The following is a 12,497-nucleotide window of genomic DNA, read 5'->3' as shown; positions in this document are numbered from 1 at the left end:
TGCTAGATGAAAGGCAATTTACTCCCGGAGCGGTGAATTGTCAGTTCACTGTGTGATTGACAGCCACACCTGCCATTTATGCGGGCAGAACACGGACCGGTGGAACCCCAAGAGCCAATCAATGCTCGGGAGAGGAGGGCAGCTCCCACTTGTCATGGTTAGTTTCCTGGTTGGCTTTTTGAAATCAGTGGTTTCGCTTAACCATTGGTTTCCACCAGGTATGTGGCTCCAGCTGTGAGAGGCGAACAAGCGGGAAGAAAACTCTTCCAAGATGGGCTTAGAAGCAAGTATGTTTGACTTGTGTTTGTCTCTTCCATCCTCCCTCCCCCTATTAGTTGTAGTAGTTGGGGATGCTCAGGTCATTGATTTAGAAATGAAAATGAAATGGATCTGTGTAAAGAATGAAATGAGGGTGGGGGAAGTGTGATGGGGGTTAGAATTTTCCACCTATCTCTCTAGAATTGAGGCTCCTTTATAAGAGACACCATTTACTGTTGAGCTCTCTGAAAAAGGGTGTGGCACTTTGTCTCCTTTGGTCACTCTTGTCCTTGTAAAGTCACATTGCTTCTCAGTATACAGTATTTGGCTCTTGGCTCTGTTGGATGAATTTATAAGATATTTTTGAAGCAGACAAGCAAGCTTTATTAAGATTACCACGAATAGAAAAGATTCTTTTAGTTTTTGACAGTGTAACTCAACTTCTGGAAGTGAGGGCTGCCGTCTTCACTTCCAGTTTGAATGTCAGTTTGGAGGTGGCAGTGGGGTCAAGCTAGAGCTTTTCTAGAGGGTATAGGGTTTGCTTTTGAGGTGAGTTTGCTTCTAAGGTGAGCCATCTTGTCGGTCTGCTTCTGTGCTTTTATAAAGGCATTACATAGTTTGGAGGAATGGTGTGTGGATAGTGATGGAAACATGGCTTTCAGCATCAAGACTTTCATGGGTGGTTGGATTGTGGGCAGGAGGACCAGATCCTTCTCAATTTTCTGTTAGTGAAAAACTTATTTTTCAATATCCTTTTTCCTGAATTCAGTAGAAAAATTACTGGTTGATCTAGAGAGCTGTCATCTCAGAAGCTGTATGTACCTGGATATGAATACAAAACTGTGCATTCAGCATTTCATGAACATTTTATGAACCAGAGTATATCAATTAGGATGGTCTTCATGTAGGATCAAGGTTTGTCCAGGTAGTATTATTATTATTACTGTTGTCATTTTATTAAGTACTTTGCTGAGTACTTACATGAATTATCTTTTTAAGATCTGGCAGTCTTTATGAGGTAGGTGCTATTATTATCCCCAAATTATACATAGAAGAAACTAAAGGAATTAAGTATCATGCTGCAACTTAGTGAGAGAATGAGAACTTGAACCCAGGTTTCTCTGATCCCGATACTATGACCTTGGCCATGGCCTTGAATTCAAATTTGGTTATGCGATCTGCATACATCCAGTTTGAAGTGTGGGCTCTTCCAGAATACATATAGCCTGTTCTGAGTTCACTGCAATGTTCATGGTCTTTGTACTGTCCTATTTGGCTTGCCACTTGGAAAGCTGTCAATTCCCCTAGTAGGCAAATTTAGTAACTTTGTGACTTAGGTCAGCTTTGTGAACTTAGGTCAGCTTTGGACCAATGGAAATTTGGTTCCCAACTCAATGATAATGACTTAAAAAGAAGGTAAAACAAAACAAAATGCACACACTTCCATTTTTCTTGATACCTTAAATTTCCAGTTGGAATTTTTAATAGGAATGCATGCTCTTAACACCATTCAACTGCTTCTTGTTCTTCTTGTTCTTGTTGTTGTTGTTCTTCTTTTCTTTTTGGCAAAGGCATTAGAATTTTATTTTCTCTTTTACTTATGAAGAGACTGTTTTCATTAGTGATTAAATATAATTGCCTTTAAAATTACTCTATTAAAATATTATAACCATATTGTTTTATTATGTTGGAAAAGTCACAAGACTTAAGCCTTGTCAGTGTCTTCCTACTGGTAAAATTCAGTGGTTATGGTTTGCTAAGACAGATATCCTTAAAATTGTGTTTAGAGGAATGGTGTTGAAGTCCACAGCTTCACCTCAACAAGTCTTTGACTTTAGTAAGGATGACTTTGTACAATCTACTTTCTTTTTGGTTTGTTTTACTGGTACATCCTTTTTAACCCCTTTTATTAGCTAAGAAGTTAACATTTTGGCTGTCATAGGAGAGACCTACTTGCTAGCCAACAGTTTAATTTTAGCATGGTTTATATTATTTTTTGATACTTTATTGTGATTTTTTTTATTTTCAAAAGCCAGCAGAATAAATGGAAAGCAAAAAAACACACTGATATGAATGATAATATCGGTCTCATAAATTTAAAGCAGTCGATCCAAAGATAGAAATCATTGGGTGTAACAAAGGTAGAGATTCTTCAGCTTGCTCCTTCTTATGTAAATAAGAGGAACAAAATGAATGAATATGTCAGAACTGCTAACAAAACTCAGTGATTTACAGAAACAGGTATATTTATTCTCACACTTATCAGTTTTTAGGTTGAATGGGATTTGGCTGATTGAGGCTGGACTCCTTGGGGTGGCTCTGGGACCCAGGCTGAAGGGAGAGCAGCTACATGGGGCATGCTCTTCTCATAGTAGATCACTGGATTCGAGAGCCAAGCCAAACTGCACAAGCAAATATCATTCCTACCAACAATGTTTTTTGGACATCGCAAGTTACATGGAGAAGCTCAACATCATGGGTAAAAGTAGACTCTGCTCATTGTAGGGAGGAAATATTGGATAAACTATAATCTGAATTCCCACAGTTTGCAAAAAGTATGGCGTTATTAGAGAATTTTATACTTTTTTTTCTTCTCTTTCTTGGGGAATGAAGTCTTTATTCCCATCTTCCCTCCTCCAGCTTTATGATGTATGAACCTAGTGTTTAACTTTTGCATTTCAGACATATACCATGTTTGATTCTAGAAGACTGATTGTAAAAGCAGGTGTAAGTATGCATATAAATTACTTAAATTATCAAGGCACTATTTATTTGAACCTATTGTGTTCCAAGGGAGTGATGCTCAATGGAGTGATGAACATAGGAGTTTTTATCTGATGTGAGTCCTGCCACGATAGGACCTCTTGTTAGGGGTAGGTGTCAGGAAAGACTTCTTGGATTAAATGGCATACTCCTGGACTTTGGTTGCAGTGCTAGTGTTGGAGATACAGAGAGATCAGTGGATATAACAGATAAGGAACACATCTAGATATAGTCATTCCATTTGGCCAGAGGGTAAGATAAGTGAATAACAACAACAATAATCAGAATCAGAATTATATCAGTAATGTTTAATTTTTACTGAACAGTTAACTGTATGTGAAGTTACTGTACTTAACACTTTATATAAAATACCTAATTTAATATTGGGGTAGACATTGCTGATTTGCTATTCAACTTTAATTCTGTTTTTTCTAACTAAAAGAACCCCAGTTTTGCGTGACATGGGAATATGTCCATCTCACTTTTTCTAGACTCCTTTATAGCCTAGAGTGGCCATGAGACTCAGGTCTTACAGTAATGTAAGTGGATGTTGTTGGGTGGGGGCTTTCCCGAAAATTTAGCGAGGAGGACACACTTGGCTGGTATGTCCCAACAGCTTTTGGCTCCTTTCTGCTTCTTGTTTTGGGAACCTAGGTGAAATACGTGGAGAGGCAGCAACCAACTATAACAACAAAGGTGAAACCATGTATTGAAAGTAGGAAAACTGGAATCCGGAGGGATTTTGGTCTTGATGACATTGTTGAGACATCGTACCAGGCTAGACTGCCTTTCCTTGTGCTGATTGCATAAAACAAATAAATTCCTTATGTGTAAACTACTAATTGTTACTTGTAGTCAGACATAATCCTCACAGATACATACTTTCTCAAGAGCCTCTCAAAGTAGATGCCCTCATACCTTTTTAAAACGGTGAGGACATCAAAACTCAGATTAAGTAACTTTCGCAAGCTCTAGGATTCATTGCTCTGTTTTAACTTCCAGGCCCACCATCCTGCCTTTGGCTGGGCAGGATAAGTTCTACCCTGGAGACAGTGATGGAGAAGTAGGCTGGGATAAGACCGAGGAGACAACTGGATTCCAGGCTGAAAAGTTTGACTTTTATTTCATGGGCTAGCAAGTATGAGATGATTTGAAAATGACAAGAGACTGGAGGTTGGGAGATCACTGAGGTTTAAGTTTGTGACACCCAGTACTTTAGTGTAAATGAAGGCAGAGGGAAAAGCTGAGTACAAAGCAAAGCTGGGAACATAAGAAAATAGAATTGAGTGAACACAAATAAATCATAGTTGGCTGTTAACCTGTAATCTGAGAACAAAACCAAAGTCTCCTGAAGGTTAGTATTAACTTCTACTAATGGCTTCACATTTGCCAGGAAGTAAGGAATGAGTAAGGCAGAGAATTGCCAATGGGATGTGAATCCTTATTTAGTGCAGTAGGGTGGGGGCTTACTTACTGTCCATACCATTTACCGTTCCCTTGATGAACCACTATGACATGGGTTTGGTCTAGGTCTGGCTCCACTGTGCCAGTTCAAGGTAGCTGAGATGAAGGGTAAGGCCAGAGGGTGGTGCAGCTGTACAACAAATTCTGTCCGTGGACTTATTTCTTTTTTTTTTTTTTTTTCCCGTGGACTTATTTCTACATCTGTTAACATTCTGGAGCTTTCTTAAGGGTGATGTGGGGTCACTTTAACTTCCTGGTGTCCCTTTTCCCCCCCTTTCTCTACTTTTTAAATCTGTAAAATAAAGGATTTGGTTTACATTAGTGTCTTCAAATGTTCTTCAGCTGCAGAAACTTTTTTTGTTTCCTAAATGAAAGCTTATCCGGACCCTCAGTATAGTTATAGAAAAAGGCAGAGTTGCTCTGAAAATCCAGAGTCCAGGTTTATGCTGTCTGAGATGACTCTATGTTGAGTCCACTGCTCTAAAATGATCCTGACACACCTTCCCAGGTCCAGGATTATGTGAACCTTAGAACTGTCCAGATGTTTTCTTGGAGCATCTTCTTTAACAAATCCCTTTGTTATTCTGTGGCTTGTTGTGTCTGAGTATCATCTGTGGTAGACACTGTTAATGTTCCCCATAGCCACTTTTCCACTCTTTCCAGGCATATGTTGAAAGTGACTTGTGTCACTTCTATGCTAGAACACTTAATCTTTGGAGTGAGACCAAACAATGCTCTCTCCTCCTGCTGTGATGATCATGGAAGCACCTGTTGAAAATGGAGCCTTCATCTACCTGGGTCCCTGACTCATTAAATGAGCAAAACTTTCAGTTAACTGGCATTCAACCTATAATGCAACAGAAATAAACCTTTGTTGTTTTAAGCCATTGAAATTTTATGATTGTTTATGCAGCACTTTTGTTTTTTCTTTGTAGCTTATCCTTACTTATAGATCATCTATTAACATGTCTGCTAAACTTTACTTTTTTTTTTTTTTTTAATTTTTTTTTTCTTCTGTATTTTTCTGAAGCTGGAAACGGGGAGAGACAGACAGACTCCCGCATGCGCCCGACCGGGTTCCACCCGGCACGCCCACCAGGGGGCGATGCTCTACCCCTCCGGGGCATCGCTCTGTTGCGACCAGAGCCACTCCAGCGCCTGGGGCAGAGGCCGAGGAGCCATCCCCAGCACCCGGGCCATCTTTGCTCCAGTGGAGCCTCAGCTGTGGGAGGGGAAGAGAGAGACAGAGAGGAAGGAGAGGGGGAGGGGTGGAGAAGCAGATGGGCGCCTCTCCTGTGTGCCCTGGCCGGGAATCGAACCCGGGACTTCTGCACGCCAGGCCGACGCTCTACCACTGAGCCAACCGACCAGGGCCTATGTCTGCTAAACTTTAACTTACTTTTTAAGTGTCTTTGGGATCAACATGAAGCCAAGCCAAACTGTCCTTACTTTGTGCTTAGGAAAGAAGTAGGCAGGTATCTGCAATAGCTGTCCACGCAGGTGTTTGTACTGATAGAATCTCTGAATTGGAATATTTATACTCAATAACGTTTGTTTTCATGTTTAAAAAGTCTGAAGATATATTGTATAGTGCATCTTGCTTTTCTTAAAAAAAGGTTTTAATGTTCTGTTGCCTTTTTAAGTAATAGAACCTCAATGGCTTAGGGAAGAATAATGATGATCATTATTGGCTATTATTGATTAAATACTTATTTATTGATTTATGAAATATTTACTGAGCATCTACTATGTGATAGGCACTGTGGGTATATACTGTATTTTTTGCTCAATAAGACGCACTTTTCCCCCAAAAGTGGAGGGGAAAATGCCCGTGTATCTTATGGAGTGAATGTTTATTTTTTTTAGCTGCTGCGGGTTCCTGACAACTAGAAGAGTATTTGAACATTAAAGTCTCTTTTCATTTGTTAATAACAGTGCTAATGGTTGTTAATACTGTTGTTGAGTTTACATTGTTGAAATATTATTGTGGTATATTTTATTAAATATTTTAACACATCATGTGGTTTAGAATATTTTTTTTCTTATTTTCCTCCTTAATACTCTAGGTGTGTCTTATGGTCAGGTGCATCTTATGGAACAAAAAATATGGTAAATAATTACAGATAGTGCCTCACATATAGCTTACACTCTAGTGTAAAAAAAGCTTTGGCACATGAGTAGCTTTGTGTTCTATGAAGGATACCATTTATTGAGCATTTACTGTGTTATGTGTTAGGGACTTTATGTTCTTTAATTCATGCTACTTATAAAATTAGGTGTACTATCCACATTTTAAAGATGACAAAACTGAAGCTCAAAGAATTTGATATGCTGTATGATGGCAAGAGCTTTTGCCTTTTGCCGAATTCCCAGTTTCTAGAAGAGTGTTTGGCACATAATAGATGCTCAATAAATATTTGTTGAATGAATGAACAGAAGAACATGCTCAAAGTTAATGCTGTGGCAGAGCCAGAAGTTGAGTCCTGACTGACTCTCAAGTCTGCTAAATTCACACTGGATGTAGTAGAAGTGTGGGGCCCTGTGAGAAGAGCAACAACTGAGCCCCAAGTGTTAATAACAAAGCCACCAAGAAGAGCCAGGCTGTCTCACTTACACATTGAGGGCTTAGTCCTCTCTGTGGTTTACTACTCAAGGCCACTACCCTGCTGACTTAATTGCTGATATAATTGGCTACCCCTATCTTGGACCATCTCAACTTCTGCCCAAACTAGATTTCCTTAGCACTGTTGTGGCCCTGTTTTCTCAACCTTTTAATCTTTGGGGCATTCCTTCACCATTAGCATCTTCCAGATTTGTTGCTTTGAATTTCCAGGAAATCTGTAGTTGTTGGCACCTAATGGGCACTTAACAAAATTAAAAAAAATAAAAGGAGAATGAGAGAGAAGGAAAGAAAGAAATAAGGCTAGCCAGCACTTTCAGGAAGGAACTAAGTGATTGTTTTTCCCTGGAAGTCAACAGTGAGCTTGCTGTTCCAGCAGTGAGGAGGAGTATGGGTTGGGTCAGAGGGCATCTCTAGGACATACCTGCAGGGGGAAGGCCAGTGGCAGTGTTAATAGATGCCTTATATAAACTTTTCTTTGTCGTGGCTTATTCTTCAGATTTTTCATTTTGCTCACTGAAGTCTCTTGTATGTGTGCAGTATGTGTGGGGGTGTATGCTAGTATATCTTCTTTTTTCCTGCCTTACTGCTTTCTACCCCTAAAGGTAGTTGTCATTCTGTGATTTCAGAGTATGAATGAATTGCAAGCAGCACAGTGCATTCCCCGTAAGTGTATTAAAAGCAAACTATTAAGTCAAGGCAACTTCCTAGTGGCTGAGCACACAAAAACCTGAATGGGAATTGAGTAATGCGACTGTTCTTTAGGAATACTCTCAGATCCTTATGCAAACTGAGAGGCTTTCCACTAGAACAGTATGGCTAATTATAGCAAGAAAGGGCATGGATTTATATAAGAAATTGAATCTAGTTGTGCAAGGTAGTTACTAGGTCTTAGGTAATGGATTTCTCTAAAACAAGATGGGTGTGGTTAGGGTGGGAAATTCATCCTCTGTGAGCTCAAGGTGACTGAGGGTGGGTTTGGGGTCTGGGAACTGTTCTGGGGTTGAAGAACTCGGCTCTGAAGGTGGAAGTTTGAGTGCTTTTTCAAGATGTGGAGTTGGGCTGGTACCACAATCCTTGGCTATTTTCTTGGTGACACAAGATAGCTTTCTTGTGCCTCCTTTCAGGCAGATTTGCCACACTGTCTTCCTGTCAGCCTCCAAGTCAGTGTTATCATATGGTGTTGCAAGACTGGGTTCAAAGGGCAGGATCCTCACAGCTCAGTGCTGCAGAGTTTTTCACGGTGGGCTCTCAGGACAGGGCTTTTGATATGGTTTTTTTTCCTTCTGGTGATACGTGTTTTTTCTTTCCTTTAAGATTACATTTCCTCCTACCCTTTCTTTGTTTCCCATTTTGGCTCATTAGCCATCTTATTCCTGAAATATCTCCATGGGGAGAAGTAGGAGGTAGAGCAGTGGAATTGAATGATAGCTTGGCATTCTTAGGAGCTCATTGAAAATAGGTCCTGTATGATGCTGGGTGGGTACAAAGGCAGCTGAGTTTCAGTGACTGCTGTTCAATGGACTTGTGAACATGGAGCAGTTAGCCAGATATACAAGGGAAATTTTTTTTCCTTTTTTGTTAAATCTGTGAAAGAACTGTCTTTTCATACACAGGCTTCCAGTACATTGACAGGGGCCACCTTGAATTCAACAACATGAATAGTTGCTTAGAATAACTTCAGAGCAGATATGTTGGATATAGAGATATGAGCAGTGACCTGCAAGTCAAGAGGCCTAAGTTCCAATTCTGGCTTTGCCACTAACCTTCTTCTTACTGGTTTCTTCATGTGTTTCAAAATCATCTGGTCCTTTCCAGATATAAACTGATATTTTTTACAACCTTTTTTTAAATTCAAAGGATCGACTAAGTATCATTTTATTAGTGATTTTATCTTGGAAAACAAGAATGGCTGGTGTGCTTTCATGAAAAATTGTACTGAGAAAGAGTTAAGCCATTATATAATTTATTTACCATGTGTGCATGTGCTTGCTTTATGACAGCCCTCTACAAGGCAAAGGGGATTCTGGGAGGCTTGGGGATTGTAGCCAGACAAATCAGAGGGCTGTTTTAATGGGAGCTCTTATGAGGGTGCACCCAGGCTATCGCGCAGGGCTTGAAAGAGTACTAGATGAAGGGTAGAAGAAGACTTCTTGAGGAAGGTAACACCTAAAGTGACATGGAACACTAAGTGAAGTTATCTGTGGTAAGCTTGGTTTTGATGGTACAAGTAACAGAAGGAATGGCCCAGGTCCAAAGGTGAGCAAGAAAATAGTAGATTTGGGGTTTCAGGAGGTGAAAGTAGACTTGTAGAGCTGGAGATTAGCTAGGTTGGGTTTGAGGGATGGTGAGAGAGCCAGAAAGTGACAGTCATAAAGACCCTGTGATCCACTAGGAGATGAGTTTCAAGCTTAACAATCAAGGGATTTCAGTAAGGCTCTGACACAACCAGAGACGCTGGATTCTCTTCATTCTTCTTTCATTCCTCTTTCGTGGCAATGGCTGCCTGCTTTTGGTGTTTGTAGGAGCATGGGGTTCGAAATTGGGGTGAGGGAGTGGCAGGATGACCTGAAAGACATGAACATGGCCTTGGGAATCCTAGTTGTGCCCATTCTGATTTCATTGACCAAATACAATTTATTCAACTTTAATAACTTTAAAAGACCATTTCCCAAGTGAAGGTGCTCCTGATAAAAGCTCTGTAGTGGGACTCCATACTGCTTGTTGGTTTTTAGAATCTCTGAAGGTCATCTGCAACTAAGTTCTTTTCAGTGAGTTTTGAGCAAAGTGTGGATCCCACTGTAAAATCTTCGCAAATGTTTATAGTTAAAGGTTGTAATTAAACTGACTTTGTTAGACTAACAGAATTGAAAATACTTGTAGTAATTCATAGTGCAATACTTCTGAAAGTGGTGTGAGAAAAGTTCATGAATGAAAATGGTTTATTCCCTGAAATGAGCAAGATAGGAAGTCATGTATCAGAACTGTATTCAATGCCCCATGCATACTAGCTGGGTCTGACTTTACTTTTGTATGACTTATACAACTTTTTGGATATTAGTCAGTAACATTTTTACACTCCTTTATATATATATATATATATATATATATATATATATATATATATATATATATATATATATTATTTTTCTGAAGTTGGAAACGGAGAGGCAGTCAGACAGACTCCCGCATGCACCCGACCGGGATCCACCCGGCATGCCCACCAGGAGGCGATGCTCTGTTGCAACCAGAGCCATTCTAGCGCCTGAGGCAGAGGCCACAGAGCCATCTTCAGCACCCGGGCCGACTTTGCTCCAATGGAGCCTTGGCTGCGGGAGGGGAAGAGAGAGAGAGAGAGAGGAAGGAGAGGGGGAGGGGTGGAGAAGCAGATGGGCGCTCCTCCTGTGTGTCCTGGCTGGGAATCGAACCCGGGACTCCTGCACGCCAGGCTGATGCTCTACCACTGAGCCAACCGGCCAGGGCCCACTCCTTTTTTTTTTTTTTTTAAAGATTTTATTTCTATTGATTTTAGAGAGAGAAGGAGAGAGATTGTGGTCACTTCACTTTAGTTGTTCATTGATTGCTTCTTATATGTGCCTTGACTGGGCAAGCCTGGGGTTTCCAACTGATGACCTTAGCTATCCAGGTTGATGCTCTATCCATTGTGCTACCACAGGTTAGGCTACACTGCCTTTCTTACATTAATCTTGACTTCTGTGCATTGTCCTTTGCACCAACGTTTTGAGCTGCTATACCATGGCCTTACTGGCTAACAAGTAGTTTTATTTCATTAGCATCACCATTTTTGTATATTAGAGTTTGTGGAATATTTGAATATTTCTTAAATCCTGTGATTATTTTAAAAAAGTAGATGGGAAGTAGGAAAATGCAGGCAGTAATGTTGGAAGAAGTATGAGCCTTATAAATGTACTGTAATTGAGGCAAAGATGAAAACCATTAGATGTGCCCATTATGTACGATGTTTACCTTCAGTCAGATGCTTTGGACGTAAGTTGGACAACTGTATATAGTTGTGTGGGATAAGAACAAAATTAAAGGCTATAGATGTATGTATGAAATATTGGTAAAAAGCTTTGGGGATTATAATAAAGGGCAAAATATAGTGTAGGATTTTGTCATTCATTTGTTTTGGGGAACAGCTTTCCTTCTTAACATGTAAGTCTAGTCATTTTTTGTTTATTCAACTTTTTAAAAAATAAATATTTAGAAAGGTCTTTTCTCTAAAAGTAAGGAATAGAAATTGGATTTCTCATCAGCCTTATTTAGGAGAGTTCATCAGTCAGTAACCTATTCCTTTGATTTGCTAACTGCATAGGTAATCATTGTGCTAACAAAATTCTCTATGTATTTTGGCAAACAAGTAAAGAGAAACCAAAGCAAATAAAATGGTCCTTCACAAAGGATACATCTGAATGGATTATTATGATTCCATGGTTTCATTTGTTGCACTGTAGAACAGGAAAAGACTAAATGCATCTTAGTCCTCATCATAAGCCTTAGTGATGCTAAGATGGTGCATTAAGAGTCAAAGAGAAAGAAGGATAAGAATTAAGACATGTGTACAGTTAACCCTACAGCCCTCCAAATCCCAAGTCAGACTAGAGTCATAGTCTGTCTGCCTTGGAGGAACTTGACTAATGTCCTTTCAGGTTCAGCTCACTTCTAAGGAAAGGATTGAGTTGAATGCAAATTTCCAGTTCTTGATACACCTTGTGGTTAAATGGTGAATGTTAAATCATAGGAGATGTTAATCAGGTGTAAGACAGTTAAGAATAGCTCTTAGATTTCAAATTTCTCACTGAAACTGAGAGACAGTTTAACTTCTATCAAAAAAGCATATAGCTTGACCAGGGAGTTGTGCAGTGGATAGAGGATGCTGAGGAACCAGGTTCAAAACCCTGAAGTCACCAACTTGAATGCAGGCTCATCCGGCTTCAGCATGGGATCACCAGCTTGAGCGATCAATGAATAACCAAGGTGCCACAACTATGAATTGATTCTCCTCATCTCTCTCTCTTCCTGTCTGTCTGTCCCCCTCAACCCTGCTTTAAAAAAAGGCATATAACTATTGGACTAGAAGCTCAAGAAACTCCTATTAAGTTTCTACTGTGTGTCAGGCATTTTGCTAAGTGCATCAAAAATTCTCTAATTTAATCTTAACAGTAACTCCATGATCCAGGTATTGTTTCTCACCACGAGGAGATTAACATTTAAAGAAATTAAGAAACTTGCATTTGTGCCTTAGTTTAGCATCCCAGAAGCAGATCCCGAAACAGGTACTCTAGTGCAAGTAATTATTTGGGACATTCAGGGATCACCAGTATGTGAACAAGGAATATGAAACACAGAGGATAAAGCAGCCAATAGATGG

The 12,497-nt window shown here is 39.8% G+C and overlaps 1 protein-coding gene across 3 annotated transcripts in view; it reads left to right on the top strand.

The window, feature by feature from the left end:
- ERC2 (ELKS/RAB6-interacting/CAST family member 2) overlaps positions 1-12,497 on the top strand; it is a 1,061,162-nt gene that overhangs the window by 1,005 nt on the left and 1,047,660 nt on the right. The gene's annotated exons all lie outside the window — the stretch shown is intronic.

Source organism: Saccopteryx leptura, chromosome 10 (genome assembly GCF_036850995.1).
Source record: "Saccopteryx leptura isolate mSacLep1 chromosome 10, mSacLep1_pri_phased_curated, whole genome shotgun sequence".
NCBI classification, from domain to species: domain Eukaryota; kingdom Metazoa; phylum Chordata; class Mammalia; order Chiroptera; family Emballonuridae; genus Saccopteryx; species Saccopteryx leptura.
Note: the sequence above shows the minus strand (reverse complement) of the source record. Positions and strands in the feature narration are given on the sequence as shown.